Source organism: Kryptolebias marmoratus, linkage group LG5, assembly GCF_001649575.2.
Source record: "Kryptolebias marmoratus isolate JLee-2015 linkage group LG5, ASM164957v2, whole genome shotgun sequence".
Classification (NCBI taxonomy): Eukaryota; Metazoa; Chordata; class Actinopteri; order Cyprinodontiformes; family Rivulidae; genus Kryptolebias; species Kryptolebias marmoratus.
Window position 1 is genome coordinate 11,797,287 of NC_051434.1, and position 19,371 is coordinate 11,816,657.

Here is a 19,371-nt window from a genome sequence, read left to right on the forward strand (position 1 = left end):
AGCCCCGCATGAGTAAAGGTTGAATCAAACATGCGCTGTGAGAAGCACGAACTGCTGCAAGTGCGCTCTTAAGTGGGTGGGGAGTTCAATATTTGAAGAAATGGCCAATAATTAGGAAGAAATTTGGAGAGCGTTGTTCCTCTTGTGTTTTTCTCGGTTTTTTTCCAGCGGTCAAAAGGTTTCCTAGCAGACCCACTCACCATATCACATCCAGTGCTCATTAGCAGCACCAACAATGGCAACAGGTGGGATATGATACTGATGTGGATTATTGTCAGCACACTTTTCAAGACGGATGTCAATGATGGATGTAAAAAAAAACATGGCTGGATAGATGGGCATACAGACTGCTCATGAATGAACAATGTGTCACTATTTCCCACCGCTCCTCTCTAACCTCTCGGTGCATGATATATTTGGATGCTTAAGTGCTTATAAAACATCATCCGCCCCATTAAAATACCCCTGAATGTGTATATTTAAACCTGCTGCACCACCAGAGTGTGTAGTGAAGAGTGTTGCATAATGGGACTATTATACATGTTTTTTTGTTTTTTTTCCCGTCTCTATTCCCTCACTAACAAAAAAAAAACAAAAAAACAATAGGCAACATGCTCCGTTCAAACACATTCTCCCGTTTCTCTTTAGATACAAAAATAACACGCCGTCCTCCTGCATTACGCAACTCAATATCAGTCAGCATTAAGGTCGGCAACGAGAGCTTTGAAACCGAAAACAGGCGCGCAATTAGGCGTTTACCCGTGAAGCCTTTTTTCGCTGTCACTTTGGGAGGGAGAGAGAGAGCGAGTGTGAAAAAGTGGGAGAGCCCACGGGCTTGGTGAGTCACTGACGGCGTGACCTTGTGCTCTCAGGCTTCTCAGCAACCTAATCGGGTCAAACACCCACTCTTCTCATCGCGTTATTAGGGCCGAGTTATGAATATGCTGCTTGAACGACTGCTGTCCAGAAAAGCTGATCTGAACTCGAACAGGAAACGCTGCCTTTTAGGGGAGATCTATTTTACACAAAGCACAGGATCCTCTACTAAAGGGGCCGTTTGCAATTCAAATAGTTAGCATAACAAACATGATACTATAAGAAAAATACACACAGTAAACCACTTGTCGATTTGGATCTTCTTAAGAAAGCTTTTTTTTTTTAAACCTTTGATTAAATTTAGAGACCATTTCCAAGCCTCAAATGACTGAAGCTTTAGAGTTAAAAAGATAAAAATGTCAGCTATGCTACGTGCATCTTAAGCCTCCACAGTGGCTGGTCTGGCTTCAGGCCCACGAGGTCTTTGGTGCACGACTTAAATAGCTGCTCTATTAAGAGTTAAGCTGAAAAGAGGAGCATGAAGACTTAAGGAAAGGGAAAGAGATGGAAATCTGAAAACGGAGCCAGTTTACGGATCTAATCGAAGTTTAAATGATTTAACCGAACTGCCTGTGCTTGTATTTTATTTTATTTTATTTTTTCCATGACCTTTTGAAATGTCATCTTTTGTTTTAGATGTTTACTGGAAGAGGAAAAAGGTTCAAAGAATTAAATGTCTGCAAAATGCTCCATTTGTAACATGAACCTCTGAGGTCCAGTAAAAAAAAGCAAATCCAGAGCAGGCCACTAAAGCAGAAAAATCAAAAATGCAAGCATAAAAAATATATTTTGATTCATTTTTACTAGTAGTAAAGCCACTTTTCTTTCAGTACTCATCGATATACAGTTATATAAATGAAAATGGTTCCCAAAAATCAGCTTAACACCAAGAAAAATGCTGATTTTGAATTTGATGATGAACGAACATGTCCTGTTGCTGAAGCTTTTTAATTACCCCTCATTAGTTTTTCAAAAAAACAATCCGGAGTTTCTTTCATAACAGCAGGAAACTGAGCTAAGAAGAACAGGAACGAGCCTGACAAGAGTAAAAGGAAACAAGGGTGTCTTGTCTCAAAATACACAAAAGTTTTTGATGTAGAAAACATTAAAGTTCAAAGCTTCAAAAAGAGGCTGATAGTCAGGGGTGGGGGGGGTCAAACGGTCCAACCAGAGCGCTCCCACCCCACCCCTGAGTGACAAAGATCTGAGCTTCTGAGGCCAGGCTTTAAAAGACAAGTCATCCTGAAAAAGTTCACTCGATTTGTGTGTGTGTGTGTGTGTGTGTGTGTGTGTAGGGGTAAGTATGAAGGGGATGGTAGGGACCACACAAACCCCTGTCAGGTCACGTGACTGAGGCGGAGATAAACGGCGCAGTTTGGTTGGTTCGAGCAGGAAGTCATGGAAACAAGTCTGTGGAGCCATTGTCTAACTGCGAGGCATGTACGTTTATGTGTGTGTGGTCGGGCTGGGAGGAGGCTGGAGGAGCGCTGGGCCCCCCCCGAGGAAGGACGGGCGCAGCGCTCTTCATTCACAAGCAGGAATACGCCTCCGTCATAAAGTGACCTTGGCTACGCGCACAGAACAGCTCGCGCATCTCTCGCACACCCCTCTCAGTCAGAGTGGGTGTATTTCAGGAAGGAAAAAAAAAAGCAAACAACTAGATAAACATAACCTGGCCTTTGTCTATTCTAAACACTGATATAGTTCAGGTTGCAAAAAAAAGACATCAGGACAGGCGCTGGTTCCTGACGAGCTCCAGTTCTGCACCACAGTGTGTAACCAACCAGACCATGTTCCTGCAGGGCAAATCAATACAGCTCTTCTTCCATACGCCTGCTACTCTAGCTGAAAAAAACCCCCCAAAATTCCAACAAAGTAAGAACTATTTAATTGAATTGCATTCCGGTGAGTTCTTATAAAGGCAAAACCTAAAAATACCACACTGATTCACTTTGCTTTAACTGGCGACGATCGTTCAATTCAGTAAGGTCATGTACGAGCCTCGTCCAAGTCTGCAAAAACTATGGGGAAAAAAAACACAAAAAACATTGAAATCTTGAAATTTCACTTCCTCAAAGTGCTAAGATTACAGCCCAGACGTCAGAAGGAGAAGAATGTACCAGACAAAAGAAAAAGACGCACACAAGCAAAAGACAGAGACAGACTGACAGCTCCCTTTAAAATTCACCTCAAACACACACATGCAGTGTTTGGCTCCTCCTGGCAACTTCAATGCTTCTATTGAGGGATATTCCATCCCATAACTGGATTAACGCTGCTCAGGAGGAAGAAGAAGAAGAAAAAAAAAAAAGGTTGGCGCCGTTTCTATGATCTCTATGAAAACAAAAAGGCAGGTGCTGCGGGAAGTTATACGCTCAGAGTCCAACCAAGCTGCGGATCGGGGACAAGGAGAAGTCTTGGAATAAAAACAGGTGGAGATTTGACCAGTTTTAGAAAGGAGACGGAAACTGTTCATTGTCTGAAAGCATGAGAAAGGTACGGCAATTACAGGAAGCCCTCGCAGGAATACGAGCACTGCGTTTTATAACCGTATTACACGGCGGAGGCACGGACTGAGTCCAAATGATGAGTCGACTTTATCGTGGAAAGTAACAAGCTTTTCCTCAACTGAAACATCGGAGTTAAAGAACTTCCAAATAAAACTGCAACAGGCCAGAGATTCAAAACCTGGACTTTCAGCTGTTTCTAAAGCCCAGCCATCCATTTTCTTTACCCGCTTCTCCTTTCCAGGTCGCGGGGAGCTGGTCTCCATCTCCATCACTGTGTGAGAGGCGGGGTACACCTTGGACAAGTCCATCACAGGGACCCATAGAGAGACAAACAACCATTCAAGCTCCCACTCACATCTAGGGACCATTTTAGAGTTACCAATTAACCTAACATGCATGTTTTTAGTCTGTGGGAGGAAACCAGAGAACCTGGAGTGAACCCATGTTTGCACAGAGAACGAACACGTAAACTCCACCCAGAAAGACCCAAGATCTGGAAGCGATCCTGCGACCTTCTTGGTGGGCGGTGCCACCTCTAACCACTGCCCCACCGGCACCAAAGCCCTGAATCAAAAATGACTGCAAACTGGTGCTGAAAACTGATCTGGGAAGGCAGATGAAAGACAGTCCCGTTTTACTGATGTTCTCCTACCAAAGGAACCACGCTTTCATTTCTAACACAGGACAGATGACACCTCAGCTGTGATGAACTTGGCTGCCTTCGAGCAAGAAAAACAAAACAAAAACAAAAGACGACCAGACAAAAAGTTTCAAGTTATTCTCCCAGTCAGTGCTACATTTACCCTGGAGCCTTCGACTTCTTCTTCTCATGATAAAAACAAGCCTGTGACCATCCTGACATCTCATCCTTGCGAAAAGGAAAAAAAATCTCGATTCACTTGAATCACTTCAATAGGTGACAGCAAATTAAGTAAAAAAAAAACAAAACCATTTGGTTTTAGCTTCATAGCTGTTAGACTTACAAAGCTGATTTCAAATAGTAGATATTTTTTCACCATGACGAGCTATATGACACATTATGACTGCCGGATTGGGGTTCTAAACTATGAGATGGCTTTTTTTAGACATGATTTTTTTCTTTACAGGAGCTTACGTCCCTCTGCTTACAGAACCGGCCAGCGTGGCGCATGTAACAGCGAGTTAAATGAGAGTCGATGGTCATCCATCCCGGGTCAGGGGATTTCCATTGGCAATTATTGTTGAGTCACCAGGACAAGACCACCATTTTGTTCAGCATTTACACAAACTCACACAACCAGGAGAGCTATCAGACACAGCCATTTGAAAATAAAAAAAATAAATAACGAAAAAAAAAAGAAGGTTCATGGTTGCATACTTGGGATTGTTTTGTTTGAAAAGTTTCCCATGAAGCTTCGACGAACCGTGCTGATTTATTAAAGGCACAGCTCCTATGGAAGTGTTTGTGAACGCAAATTTTACATGACATTAAGACACGTCTAAAAGAAAAAAAACATGGCCTCCATTTAACTAAACTCAAGAGCTCAGGGGATCACCATTTGCACTGAAGCATGCGATACCCAAAAAGGTTGTATCATCATAACTCAACGAATGTTTTTTATTTTTTACGGCTTTAAAAATGTGTCAAGGCCCAAATTGGCGCCGCCGGTCACATCTCTGCGCCTCAGTGCCAGTTCGCCAGTCATTCTGCTCCGAATGCGCCGCTCTATCCCCGGTTGGGTTGTGGAAGACCTAGATTGAGACGCGCAAAGAGCCCGAGAACATTGATTCACAGCTATTTTTACTCGTCCTACTTGAACTTAATATAGTAATTCAGACACTGAAAAAAAAAAAAAAAAGTCAAACATTAGAAAGGCTTATTAAACTTCATATATACGTACATATATTTGAAAGCTAATCATTTGTGTGAACCAGTAAGGTTTGAACAGGAATGGAAAAACTTTGTTGCAGAGAGGAAGAAGCTACTGAGCTTATCCTTCCTTTATTGGTCTATTTTTAAGGGTATAAATGTACCAACAGCAGACATGTTTTTGTAAAAGGAAGGCGACAAAGAAAAAAAAAAAAGTCCCAAGTGACCTTGCACTTTGATGAACTCTGTTCGGTGAGTAACAGCGTTTCCTCTTGAAGTCACACAGAACTGATTTGGAGAAACAGAGTGAAAATGACTCCTCATATTAACCCATGACTCCAGAGACGGCGCAAACAACATCCATTAACTTCGCACAGCCAACAGACTTGGCAGTGCTGCAATTATATTAGCGCCGATGACTATCATCACAAGCATAATAGGTGCCCTACGGGAGCACTGACATCACAAAAATGCTGATTGGCTCCATTCTGGAAAATCTTCCGCTGCTGCCACTGGAAACTCTTCGTGTCACACACACATACACACACACAGACGCATCTTGAGGAGAAAGCGAGCGGAAAGCCGGGCCGTGTATCTGCTCTAGGTGCAATGAAAGGACTCAGTCACTCCACGGATCGGCCATCCACTCGCTGTGACTGGCACAAGTGAGTGGGAACAAAGGAGTCACTGTGGCGCTCCTCGTTACACGCAGCCTTTGGCCCGCCAGCTGTCTCTTCGGCCCCGTCCACACCCTCAGCTGTGGCCACACATCAACCGAACATTAGTTCTCGGCGCACATGGAAGTGAACGCACCGACTGGCAGAGTGGGCCCCCCGCCACCCCGTGGCTTCGGCACCAAAACACTGTTCGACCCCCACCACCCCTGCTCTCTGCCACGCCGAGCGAGTGACGGACCGCGCTGCTGGAGGCACCATGTTTTTTTTCCCCCTCCAACCACCCCGTCGCACACAGCCAACAACACATGAGCTCATGTGAATAATATGGAGTTGGTTTTCTAAATATTTTCCACGTATGCCTTTAAAAAAAACAAAAAAACATACTTATTCTTGCCTGCTTGGTTTCTCAACCTCCGCGTCATGCCCGCTACACCGGCTCGCCACAAAGCCCACCCCCCCCTGCTCCTGACACATGCCATCTTTGGGACTCACCCATTAATTTACTAACCCCTAGGCTCTGCCCTCAGCTTCCTCCTAGCTGCTGCTTTTCTGTTACTTCCCCCCCCTCCCTCGCTTCCGAGTCATTTTTCCTTCAAAGCGTACGTTAGAACCTCCCTATATTTACCCGGCGACGGGCCTCAGCCCTGCATGGTCCGTCACACGCAGGTGCCAGCTCGCCTCCGCCCTGACAGTGCGGTGACCGGCCACGGCTAAAAACACTTTCAGCCGTTCTGCACAGCGAGCTCGAGTCCTACAAGAAAAAAAGAAAAAAGAAAAAATCGGGGGCTTCCGTTTGTAGCTACCCTGTTATTGTCAAGTTGGAGAGTAAAGTTGCGGGTGGGGGCTTTGCTGAAATGAGGCTGGCTATTTTTGGGCTGGAGCAGACGATTCAAAGAACTTTATTTTTGCCTTTTATGGGTTAATTATGTGTAACCCACATTTATGTGCAACAGAGTAAGAGAATGGACGAAAGAGGGAAAGAAAAACAGCCGTAGTGGGCATTCCTCACGCCAGGCCTTCGTTGCTGCGGGTACAATGTCACTGGAGTTATGTAATCGGAGCGAATCACCTGTCCCGTGGATTTATTGAATGGCTATACTCACAAAGCAACAACCTGTTTCACTTGCCATTTGCCACTTTCAAGCTTGTGAAAACAGATAAACACCCTATTGTGTAAGGCTGGGCTGTGCTTGCACTTCTTGACCTTTCTGCTCACACTTTCTGCAAACAGGAAATGAAATGGTTCTTAGGCAGATTATCGGCAGGAGGTGGCTCACTTCAGAGGAAGCACATCACCTTTGCTCGAAAATCGACCGTCGGCTCAGAACCGGTCGCCCTCCTGCTCTGAAAGTCACAAACTTTGACGATGTTTAGAGAAGCTGTCGCAACTGGTAGCGCCGCGATTATTGTTAAAAACCTCCCTTGGAATTTCCTGCGCCCTTCTTGAGCTGCGGGCTGCAAAATGCTGCCAAACACGTCAGATAGTCGTGCACAAAAAAACAAACAAAAAAAAAAAATACAAACACGGGGCGCTAAGCCTCCCCTTCAGACAACAAAAGAACAGACGCAGCAACAAGCCCCGGAGGCAACATTAAGCCCAGCTTGTCTGCCGTTACGATTCCCCTCTTCTCTCAGCAGCGAGCAGAGCTGATGCGCGCCCGCCTCGTCCCCCCCCCCCAGTTCGACGTCGCAGGGGGAATAAGATAAAGGGGCTAAGCTCAGTAACTATGTGCAACCTCCACAGGAAACGGGGAGGGGAAACAACTGATGTGCGGCCGGTGTGCATCAGCCACGGCGTCACGAGGTGAGGCAGGTGGTCCGCAGATGGAGAATCTGCCACGAAATGGCAGCACGACACTTCTGCTGGAGTCTGAGGCGCCCAAAAAGTAAACGCTGTTTAGTCTCTGCCGGCAGGAAAAACCTGCATCTCTGCTCCTGATAACGCAGCTGTCGGGATCGAGAAGGAGATAAGACCAAGCAGAAAAAAGGGAAACTGTTGCCTCTGCAGAAGCTCTTGCCTTCGAATCTTTACATTTTGCACTGATTAATCGATTTAACTGTGACTTGAGCCTTTTTTGCTGCATGCAGCTTCCAACATGATGCAGGAAGTGCAAACTATATTAGCTTAAATTTTAAAAAATGCACAATTTTCAGCATGGATGTGCATTTTGAAGATACTTAAAAAAACCACACAATTGGGGCAATTTACAGTAACCAATTCAGAATACATTTTTCAAGACAACAGAAAATAAACACCAACGCTTGACTGAAGGGCGAGTTGAAAAGGGTCTTTGAAACACAATCCTGCTGCGGGTAAGAAAATATCTACAGAGCCTGCCGGTTAGGCTTCTTGAGGAATTTCACTTGTTGACCTCGTGTTTCATGATAGTTTCAACGCTATCCTGAACACAGCTTTGGGAAGAGAAGGCTTCCTCCAGACAAAAGCTCCAACAATCGGTAAGGTTCTCTTGTTTGCTGACAAGTGATGACAGCAACCATCAGGGTACGAAGGCGATTATGGCTCCCTTTAGCAGAATCACACCTCAGACTGTTACCGAGCCTCACAGTGACAGCAAGAAACACAAAACCATGGAGCTGCCAGCGAGCGAATCCATCCCAGATGCCCCCCGACTAACGCTGGCGGTCAACGTGGGGGCGGCGACGACCAGAAACTGTAAAATACGCAAATTCAGTTTGTAAATATAAAGAGGGCCTGGCATTCCTTGAAAGAATGCATGTCACCCACCGCCTCTCATGCCAGAGTTTGAGACCGAGGCGCCGATCTCTGCAAACCTTCGTGGTTTTTTTTTGTTTTATGTTTATTGTGGCGAATCAACAAGAAAGAAAAAAAAAAAAAAGAAAAAAAAAGCATGTTTACACAGCCGTGGTTTCCATGCCAGCCAGGGTTGCCAGATAAGAAATATTGTATTTTGACCCAAACTATCGTATGTGCTGAGTGAGGTGTGCTTTCTCAGAGGGGTCAGGGTTGTGAGATTAGTTGTGTTGTGACAGAAAAGGAGGGGGACTTGACCCTGAAATTATCTTAAAAAAAATTGTAATTACCGTATATCTGGCAACACTGATGGCAGGCTTTCAATGAGGCGAATACGCAGTCTGGAGTAAACGGTTGCATCCAAAATGATGAACACATGAACGTTTGTTTGGAGCGACAGTGAGGTTGGGTGAGTAACACAAACAGCGCTCTGCTATCTGTTATTGTTGTTGATCTACTCGTGCAGAACAGCTGCTGACTGCAGCTGGGTGCAGAACGCTTCGGTTTCTGAGGAAATGAGCGCTGTTGACATGTACACAGCTTCTTCTTCTATCAGCTTCTCCCTTCTTCAGGGGTTGCAGAAGCGCAAACTCGCACAAACGCAATCGTTTTACGCCGGGCGGCCTTTCCCGACGCAACCTGGGCTCGACACCTGCAGCCTCAGGGTTACAGGACCGCGGCAACGACCAACCGAGCCACCGCAGCCGTTGGCGTGTACACAGCAGCAGCGGAAAATCTACCACTTCGCTCAAAAACGGCGTAGTCGAAAACTCATTTCTCCAGTCTAAAAGACCTTGAAAAATAAGGTCACGTGCCATCTCATGCATATGACCAGATGTCACACTCGGTGTGTTGTCAGTGACCCTCAGCTTCTACCGCATCAAATTTTAGCTCTGCATCTGTAAAACTGATCTGACTTTTAGCACATTTTGCCTTGGTTAATGTTAATCAGCTGTGGTGGCCATCTTGAACTGGTCCGACTCCAAAAGTTAACCAATTATAGATGTACATCCAGTGATTATGCTCTTGAAGTTTCATTAAAATCCATCCAATGGTACATGAGACACACACACACACACATAAATATGCCTGTCTTTGCCTTTTGGTGATGGGTAATAATTAAAAATTGTAGTGAAAGTAATATAGTGTCAGATGGAGTTGTAAAAAGAGGGATATAGTGGTGTAAAATCTTAGAAAGTTACAAAAAAAAAGAAAACAAACAGTCTGGGAGCAGAAGAGAGCTCGCTGTCCAAGCGCTCTGGGTGTCCTTCTGCGTCTTAATTTATTCAGAGACTCCCAGGCAGGCAGTTCCAGCAAAACGCAACGCATCTTTGGTTTAACGCTCACAGCTCCAAAGCAAGAGGGAATATGCGGGCTGGTGACCTTGGTGTGTTGTGAGCGGCGCTCCACTCCTCCTCAGTCTCCTCTCTCTCTCTCTCTAGAGGTAGCCTTGACTCGTCTAATGGAAAACACAAGTCCACATCGCCAGCTTCGACTTGTGACAGAATGGGTACAGATTCTTTATCTCAGCCCATACGTTCATTACAAAGTACAGCGGGAATGTGTAGTGTCGTACCTTTCCGCTCAAGTCGGAGTAAGAAAACAAGCGGGGGAAACCCTCCGGAGGTGCCATCTTAAAAACACATTCATGGTCTTCATACTGAGGAACTGGAGGAAAGCTCAACATCAAACCTATGTTTTATTAACAGAAAACAAGATTACATGGAGGTTTGCTTCGAATCCAGTCACTTCAAGAAGTACCAGAAATCAAAATAGGCCATTTTGAAAACGATGTATAAACTCTGAGCCTCCAAAACTGTTGTTCCAACTGACTGAAAAATAGAAACTCACAATAAAATCAGAAAAAAAACTTTGAGCTGATTCATGGTAGATGGTTGAGGTGAAAGGTAAAACAAAAGCTAATATGCTTCCTTAAAATTGTACCGGCATGATCTCAGCCAAACGGAAACCAAACAAACGAACAAACCCTAACCCTAACCAACCCTACAGAAGACAAGGAAAAACTCCAGCTAAAAATACTTTTGCTAGATGTCACAAATGTCCCTTTTTTTCTCCTTTTCTTGAACCACAGTACGCCAATAAAAACACCTGAAAGTAGAGCTGTATTAAATGTAGGAAACCCTTCAAAGCAAGTCCTTCGGAGAGGGGGTTAAAAGCTCCAAAAGTCAGTTGTCGAGCCCTCAAGCACCTGTCCGACTTTACAGGAAGAAATCTCTTAAACCTTGAGAATGTTTCAGGACTTTTCCCATCCTTCAACCTAATCCTTTAATTGCTCGGAGCGCAGGAGGTGAGCGGGATGACACCTGCCACCTCCTGCTGCTGACCGACTCCATCCTGAAACTAACATCGGGCCCACAACACGGAGGCTTCACGTCGGGGCCGTCCGCAGCCACGGCCTTTTAGGAGCCCTGAAACTATTTTTTGGAAAACAGGTTGCAGAGTTAAATAAATAAATAAATAAACGCCACCCTTGTGTTTTCAACCTTCTGAAAACGATGTCATAGCCCCGCCTCTAACCTGACCTCCACCTAGCGGCGTGCATTTTTAAGAAAAAAAAACAAATCTCTTGGCGATTATTTGATGCGATGACAGACACAGCTTGATCAGATCTCTCGCAGCTCCGTCCAAAGCCGCAAACACTTTTCCACCCCCATCCCGTTTCTGTCCCTTGGCAGACTTTTCTATTTGAAATGGCCGGAAACGAGGGGGTCCTGTTTCCTGCATTCACATCAAATAGAGCCACAGAAGAAGAACAAGGGGCTCATCAGTGGCCTGTGTGCGCTTGACTGAGCATTTGAAAATCAGATTTTCGTAGACAGAAAGAGAGACAAGCAGGCTGTAGATGCAGGAATGGATGAATGGGTGTAAAGAGAAAAAAAAAATAAAAAGAGCGCTGGATGTTGTGACGGACACATATGGAGAGAAATACAGCCATCAAGCCATGACCCACAGTATTGAACACCACTCAGAGGGCTCAGGAACACACACTGTGACACACACACAAACACAGAAAACTATAATTGGGCTCCAGCTGCAGAAAACCTGGGTTTAGCACTTTGGCCGTACTGGCACACCAGCATGCAGCTACTGTGAAAATGACGCAGGCCAGTCCTGGATAAACGACAAAAACTGACACAGCAACGCAGCGCCGAATTTCCGCAACCGTCCGCAGCACGAGCGCACACACGCCGTAAATCACACAGTGCGTGACGTTTACCCTCGGCACAAATTTCATCTTAAAGCGGCCAAGGCGTAAAAGAGCGTAAAAGACCCCCCCGCTCAATGCCCACTTAGTATCCCTCGCAAACTCCTGGAGTCCAAGTCACCTCGCACCTCTCACGCAGCCAGAGGGAGATGGACTTATTGGACCTGAGAGGCCATCCAACAGTTCATCACACCGGATCAGAGGGCTGGGAGGCTGGGAGGCTGGGAGGCCGAGAGGCGATTTTTCTTTTTTTCTTTAGCACAAACAGACACACTGTTAGAGAGCCGGTCCACTCCTGGTCTGTATTTACTGAGCTCTGCAGCAGCAGCAGCACAGCTGGAATGCAGCAGACAGAAAAAAAAGAGAGTGAGAGAAAGCACACAAAATGGGTCTGTATCAGTTTCTGGGTCATTCTGGTCATTTCTGGGCTTCTTCACACCACAAGACGTCTGGACTAAAATGAAGAACATTTAACAAAAATCACCCTAAGATGCTCTCTGCTCCTAACAGACTCCGAACGGTTCCAGGAGCACGGGGTTAGAAGGTTGAAAAGCATTCATGAGCGTATCGCCTGCTGGTCACAACACATTTGTTTTCTTTATACGAATCCCATTTTATTTTAATCTTTTTTTTTTTTCACTCGACGCGCAGCCTGAGGCGAAGTGAAAAGCGGAACATGACAGCGGCGCCGACGGGATCTCTTCTCACCCACCAGTGTCTGTTTGGCTATCTAGCACCTTCCCATTGCACCTTTAGTACCTACATGCTGTTTTAATTAACTTCATACCACGAGGAGCAATTACGCAAGGCAACATTCATCTCATTTGAAACTGCAAATTAATCCACCCTCCGGCTACCGAAGCGACAGGATCGTCACTGCGTACGGGAAGCGAGGACGCCAGAGGTTTTACACGGTTCGAATTTTTTAAATAGATATTTTTTAAAGAAGAAAAAAAAAAGAGAGACATGGAGATGTCAGCTTTAGGGACGTTGTTTTAACGTCACAATCTTCAGTGTTTCAGATGAAGAGGAAGAAGAGAGAGAAAATTAGTTTAGTAAGATGGACGGATCGCAAGCTGAGCTTTTATGAAGGAGAAAACAATTTACATACCTCCGGTTCCCCTTGGGGAGCGACAACTGAGAGCGAGAAAGTGGAGGAAAGGGAGGGGAGAGGGAGGGGGTGCGATGCAATAAGAGGGGAAGCAATTAAGAAGAGCGCAAGAAATCAGGAAGGGAGAGAGAAAGTTGAAACTGATGGAAGCCGTTCGTTAGCAGGAGGGTAAGCCGACGAGAGGAAGACGAGCTGTAAGCATGGAGGGCTGTCAGAGGAGCAGAGCAAGGAGGTGGAAGGGGTTGAACTTCAGGAGGTGGGGACAAGGTGCCTGGGTCACGTTCAAATCCATCATGTGTTGCTGATACTCATTAGGGCAAACAAGGGGAAAATATACACTCCCCGAACTCTTTCCACCGATCAGATTAGAAACAAATAAAACATGCAGGATCGTGGCTCTCAAGGACCAGGGTTGCCTACCCCTGCTTTAGGTGTTTCTCTAATGTGATACACCTGATTCAAATGACTGAGTGATTAACAGGCTTCTGCAGAACTTGAAGATCTGCTGTAGAGCAAGAGAAACATCTAAAACCTGCAGGATATATGAAACATGCTTAATTGTGTACATGTGTATGATAATAAGTTAATTTTACAGCTCACTGTGCCCCTAACGAATGTGTATAATGTAAAAGCGGCACATTAGAGCCCTAAAACTCTTAAATATGATCCCTCCAGCAGAGGGTTTGGATCCGATCCTGCTCTATAATAAACAAAACACTTAAGGTTTGGACTCAATCAGAGAGAAATTAGCATAGCAGATTGAATTTTCTCTGCGAAAACACCTTCCAGCTATCTCCGGGGCAGACCAAACGAGGATCGGGTTAAAGAATGAACAGATTTTCAGCCGTGCATGGCAAGCCGAACGATCAGAAACGCACGTTCTCCTGTTAGTAATCGGGCTCGTTCAGTGGCAACGATACGGTCAAGTGGTTTGCGCCACCGACAGCCCGATGAAAAAGTGACGATAAATCTCACTCGGGGCTAGAATCTCTCAAATACAGAACTCAGATGTCAAATCAAATCCTCCTCTTGAGCTACTTAAATAAAGAAGAGACGGACAACTTCTCGGTTTGAGGGGAGGACTATTGTTTCCTTGGCTAGTTCTTCTGGAGTCTTTTCATTGCTCGAAGGTGTCGTCCCAACAGGAACATTTCGGGCATCGATCGCACCTGGATGAGCAGATGAGACAACTTCTGTTCTCCTTGTTACATGTTTATTTCACTTCCACTTCCACAGACAAATAGGCAGATGAGGAGTTTGGTACCTGAATGCACCATAACTACCAACTAGCATCACACATGGAGACAGACGGCTGTAAATGGAGTTGATTATTTGGGTAAAACTGCAGAACTTCAGAGAAACTTTAGCACAGGTGGGTTTAAATGGCAGCAGCAGCTCCACACTGGGGATGGTGAAGACTGTAAACATCCACTAATTACCATTTCTCACATGCATACATGAAAGTTAAAGACAACATCCAACAGTGAAGTCGAGCATTGGTGCACAGCTGGCCCTCAAGTTTGTGAAACAGCCATTTAAAAAGGTGCACAAGCCAAATATACTAAAAGGAACTAGTGGTGCAGAGATTTGACGGAAGTGAACATGCAAGGACTAAAACTGGTTTGTTTTGGAGAGTAAAAAGAGGGCTTCAAGTGCCTCAGATTTCCTGTCGTCTCCAGCCTCAGGGCCCCCCCTCAGAGGCCAGCACGACGGACTGGAGTCGCACACCATTAATTGGCAGATAATGGGCAAAACAGCTCGCACTTTCAAACAAACAAAAACGCCAGCTTCTCTCCCCCTCCACCCCGCGACATTTCTCTGCCGCGAACACGCAACTTCCAGGGCTGGCGTGCACTTGTTTCAGAAACCTGAACTATATATCTTATCTATATGTATACATGGAAAAAAAGAAGAAGAAGAAGAACCACAGTGAACCAATTCACAACCGCAGATGAAGACGCAAATGCGTAAAAAAAAAAAAAAAGCACACAGCGGTGCCTACATCGGTAAGAAGAAAAAAAAGCGCGTCAACAACAAAAAAAGAGAGGGGGAAACGGCGCCCAAAGGCCACTTCCCAAAGTCCCGACGGGCAGGAGATGAAAGCCAGCAGGGAGGAAACTCGACAGGAAACAGTCAGGAAAAAATCTGGTCACGGTGTTATCACGCACAAACGCTGCCCGACTGAGGCAAAACCATCGCGAATCCTCAACACTTAGCGCAGAAAACACAGAGGTGAGGCTGGCTCCCCGCGACACAGAAAAGCACGCTTTTTGACAAACCTGTCGAGTCGAGGGCACTTCTTCCTCTACCGCGCTGGTGTCCGGAGTGTGTGTGCCACTCATCGGTGTTTTCTCCCACCCTGTCGCTCTCTACCGTAGAGATAATGCTGATGTTTCCACTTCCTCCTTTCTTCTGCCGTCTGCTGGCTGACTCTGTGATGCCAGACAGCAGCGCCGCACTCACCCGACCGAAAGGACGTTTCAGCGGATTAAAAAGAAATAAATATAAAAGGACTGTCCTCTGAAGTTTAGTTAACAAGCTCCTCTTTGCTCTAAGTCTAGTTTAACTGATTAAAATGTTGAAAAAAATAAGAAGAAAGAACTGCTTTCTCTGTCATTTAATGCCAAAACAGGGAAATGTTTTGGTGTTTATCTAATCTGCCTGAGTAAAAATAAAAAAATAATTAAAATTAATACATTTTAATGAATAAAAAAAATGTAATTTTCTTACACCTCTTGTTTCTATTACGCGCATCATCATTTTTATTGTTATTTTTTTATTTCTAAAACATTTGCTTAAAAAAAATCATTAAGTGAGGACCGCTAAACCTGATTTAGCTTTAGCCGTTTATGCTAATGTTATGATTAGCATAAAAGGCTAAATGCTAATTTAGGTTTCGCCACGTCTCAAGAGCCAAATCATAAAACTGGAACACATTAGATGTCCAGAACACGGCTGTTTTAATAAAAAACTATATTTCACAAGACAACAATATAAAAAACAACAGAAATAAACAAACAAACAAAAAAGATGCATTCACAGTCAGTTATAGCTGACGTTTTTAAAATCTAGTAATCTAGGTTTGCCATTAACTACTGCATGTTTTTTTTATATATTAATACTAATATTTTCTAAAATTACCTGTCCAGACATTAACAACAGGTGATATTTTTCTAAATAGCCTTTAAAGAATAGGCAAATATAGGCTGCTGAACACTCAAAGGTTTTTATATAAAAGAGTTTCCAAGAAATATGTTTTTTTTTTACATCTACCATGACTGGCATAAAAAAAAGTAGCTCATTGTCTAAAAGAGACTTACAATAGAGGACACGTTAGCAATCAGCTCAGAACCTGAATTAATTATTTCTTATGATGAATCAAACAAAAGAATATCAACCTTCCATCCTGCAGGGGAGGAAAGGCAAACAGGGACAATGGTTTCAATAATTCATGATTATTGAGCTCTCTCTGCCCTCCTGTTTGGAGTGTTGGATTGTGACCTTCTAATGTTACTCTCTGATGGGAACAATTCAGGTCCAGCTCAGCAAGCCTTCTGCACAACTTCACAGTGCAGTTTCATCAGGTTTCACTGTGGCACTTCTGCACGTCACAGCAGCAGACGAGGCTGCTCGGCTTTAATTTTGTCAGTAATTGCCTGCTGTTTGTGATATTCAGCCCTCGGTGTGTGTGTGCTGAAAGAGGAAGCCGTGAATCGCAGACAGCACTGGTGCTCATCCTTGCCTTCGCTCAGCAGGAGCAGCAGCAGGAGGAGGATTATCCAGGAGCCCTGCTCATCCTGCTAAATAATCTGGAGCGACACACCCTGCAGAGAGAGCTCCCAGTCCCTCTTTCTGTCTGGGTTTCTCTTTCTCTGTAAAAAAAAGAAAAAAAAAAAAAAGAAGAAGCACCGGATGCAAAGCTGTGCTTATTTTTAATGGCAGCCTGTGTGTCTCCAGCTAAACTGTTAATTTGGCTGCACGCACAGGTTGTGAAAGCAAGCAGAAATGATCCAGGAGAAGGAACAATTAAAAATGTCTGGTGCATATTTAGGGTAAAACAAAATGATCATTTTGGGTTTTGCAGTCAAATCAGGAAATTTTCTGAACAATGGCTGCATTCATTTGACGTAGTGCAAACAGAAGCAGTTCACAGAGCACTATAGAATGACTTTGCTATTTCAAAGTAATTGAACAAACAAAGACATTCTTTCTTTTTTTTTTTTACAATGACCTGCAACAGTTTAAAAGGGTTCTAGACCACATTTGAGAGCTCCCTGATGAAGTAACCCTTTTATCCGAGACTGTAAAGAGGCAGAAGAGTTCTATCAAGCACGCCTGTAAAGTTAGAAAGAACCGAATAATACATTCAGGAAAGCAAAGACTTACGGTATCAAACAGCAGACCTCTTCGTCTCATGAAAATGCAGTGAAGTACTCTGGTTTCAGATGCTGCATTTTATAAGAGATATGCACCAAACATGCAGCTTTAACGTGTGGATTTCTATCATTCCTGTGGATCTGGAAACATTTTGCTACATAAAGCCTTTACATGCCCCCCTCCCCATCTGTTTGTTTAGTATTTTACTCATATTGCATTGTACTTTATCATATCATATATCACATCACACTGGATCATATCTTTTGCTATATCATATTAAATTGTATCATAATTTTATCGTTTAATACCATATGATACTTTATTATAATAGATCAGATATTGTATTGTGTCATATCATATACAACACGTCCTAGATTGCATAATATACTGTAGAGGATTGTATTGTATGATTTACTATATAGCATCATATTATAGCTCATATTGTATCAGACTGTCATATTATATATCATATATTGTATCATACCACATACATCACGTCACATGCAGTATGTTATGTTTTATATTGTGTCATATTGTATTGTATCACGTGATGTTATATATCAGATTGTATCATTGTTCTTGTCTCATTTCTGTTGTTTTGTAGCCCATTTTTATTTCAAATTAAACTATGGGTACCACAATAAAGTTCACAATAATAAATCTGACTGCAGCCAGTTTGAGGTCCAGATTGTTGCGTTGTCCGTCTAATTTCCTTCTGGTCTTCAGCACGTAGGATGTGGTTCAGCTGAATCATCATCAGGCGACTGGCAAAGTTTGAGTTGTTCCTGCTGAACAATAAAAACAGAGATTTTGAGGAGTCTGGATGCATTTGGCTGAATCTGAGTGCACACGAGTCTCCTCTGCACCATCCTGTTTCCATTCTGTCAGTGGCCAAACAATTAATGCTACTGGGCCACTTCTATTATCGGACAGAAGCCCCACCAAGTGGGGCGATGGAGGAAACAACCCTGTTGCTTACTTCCTATAATTTGTAAGAAAATAAAAAGAAAGATAGTATTGCTTTCCTCAGCCCACAGAAGATGAAACCTGCCTTCCTATTTTTGTTTTTAAGCCTTTACTTGTGGCGATTCCTTCGCCAGCGGTTTGGGGAGCTTCGTTATTAGCTGTAGTTTGAGCGGTCACGTCCCCCCCCCATAAGATTTGATAACCGGGCTGAACGAAAGCTCGCAGAACCGTCCAAACACTTCCAGCCTGCAAAGCACTGTGTCGAAACTCCGTCACGGCGACGACATTAAGTCTGACCTGCCTCATGTCCAAAATGACGGAGTGCTTCAATAAAAAAAAAAAAAAAAAAAAACATTCCACTGGCCAAACTCTCTCCATGTGGCCGGGGCCTCCCTCCGAGCTGCTCCTGTGGCTAATTCGCGTCCCAGACACTCGCAGTCGGCGGACTTATCCGAGCGAATCAATCGGGGCGCAAGATGTAAACCTGCCACAGAAAAGCACACGTCCTAAAGAGGAGAGCAAAGGAAACAAATTAGAACCGTCTGCATGAAGCCGCGGCTGAATCGCTCTCCTGGCTGCGTTATCTGACACGCTTTGATGAAATTCCTCGCTGAAACGCACGTCGCTCGGTCGCCACAGCTGCTGGGAACAACTCCCGACTCGGATCTAAATGGAAATCTGCCTCCCTGTGGGTCAGCTGTAATTGTCTCTCTATCAGGGTCATTAGGAAGAAGGAATGTTTCCAGTTTATTTCCACAGGGACACATGTTGCCTGTAAAGGGAAAAAGGAAAAAAAAAAAAAAAAAAAAGGGTCATCAAACTTCCTCAAATGTGGCCTACGAGCCCAACTGTGTCGATGTAGCCGCCGGCCTCTCCTCCTTTCGGGGTTCGATAGGTCGTCGATGGAAAACTTGTTTTACAACGGGGAGGATTACAGAGTGGAAAACATTCCCTTTTAAAAGATGAGAACAGCCAGGCGATAACTCTTTAAAAGAAAAAAAGACTT

The 19,371-nt window shown here is 44.3% G+C and overlaps 1 protein-coding gene across 1 annotated transcript in view; it reads right to left on the reverse strand.

Moving 5' to 3' along the window:
* The window catches only part of elmo1 (engulfment and cell motility 1 (ced-12 homolog, C. elegans)), an 88,392-nt gene extending 72,915 nt beyond the window's left edge, over window positions 1-15,477 (reverse strand). The window contains exon 1 of the mRNA XM_017424409.3: window positions 15,302-15,477. The gene's annotated coding sequence lies outside the window, so the exon portion shown is untranslated. The remainder of the gene's footprint in view (window positions 1-15,301) is intronic.
* Window positions 15,478-19,371: the final 3,894 nt, after the last annotated feature.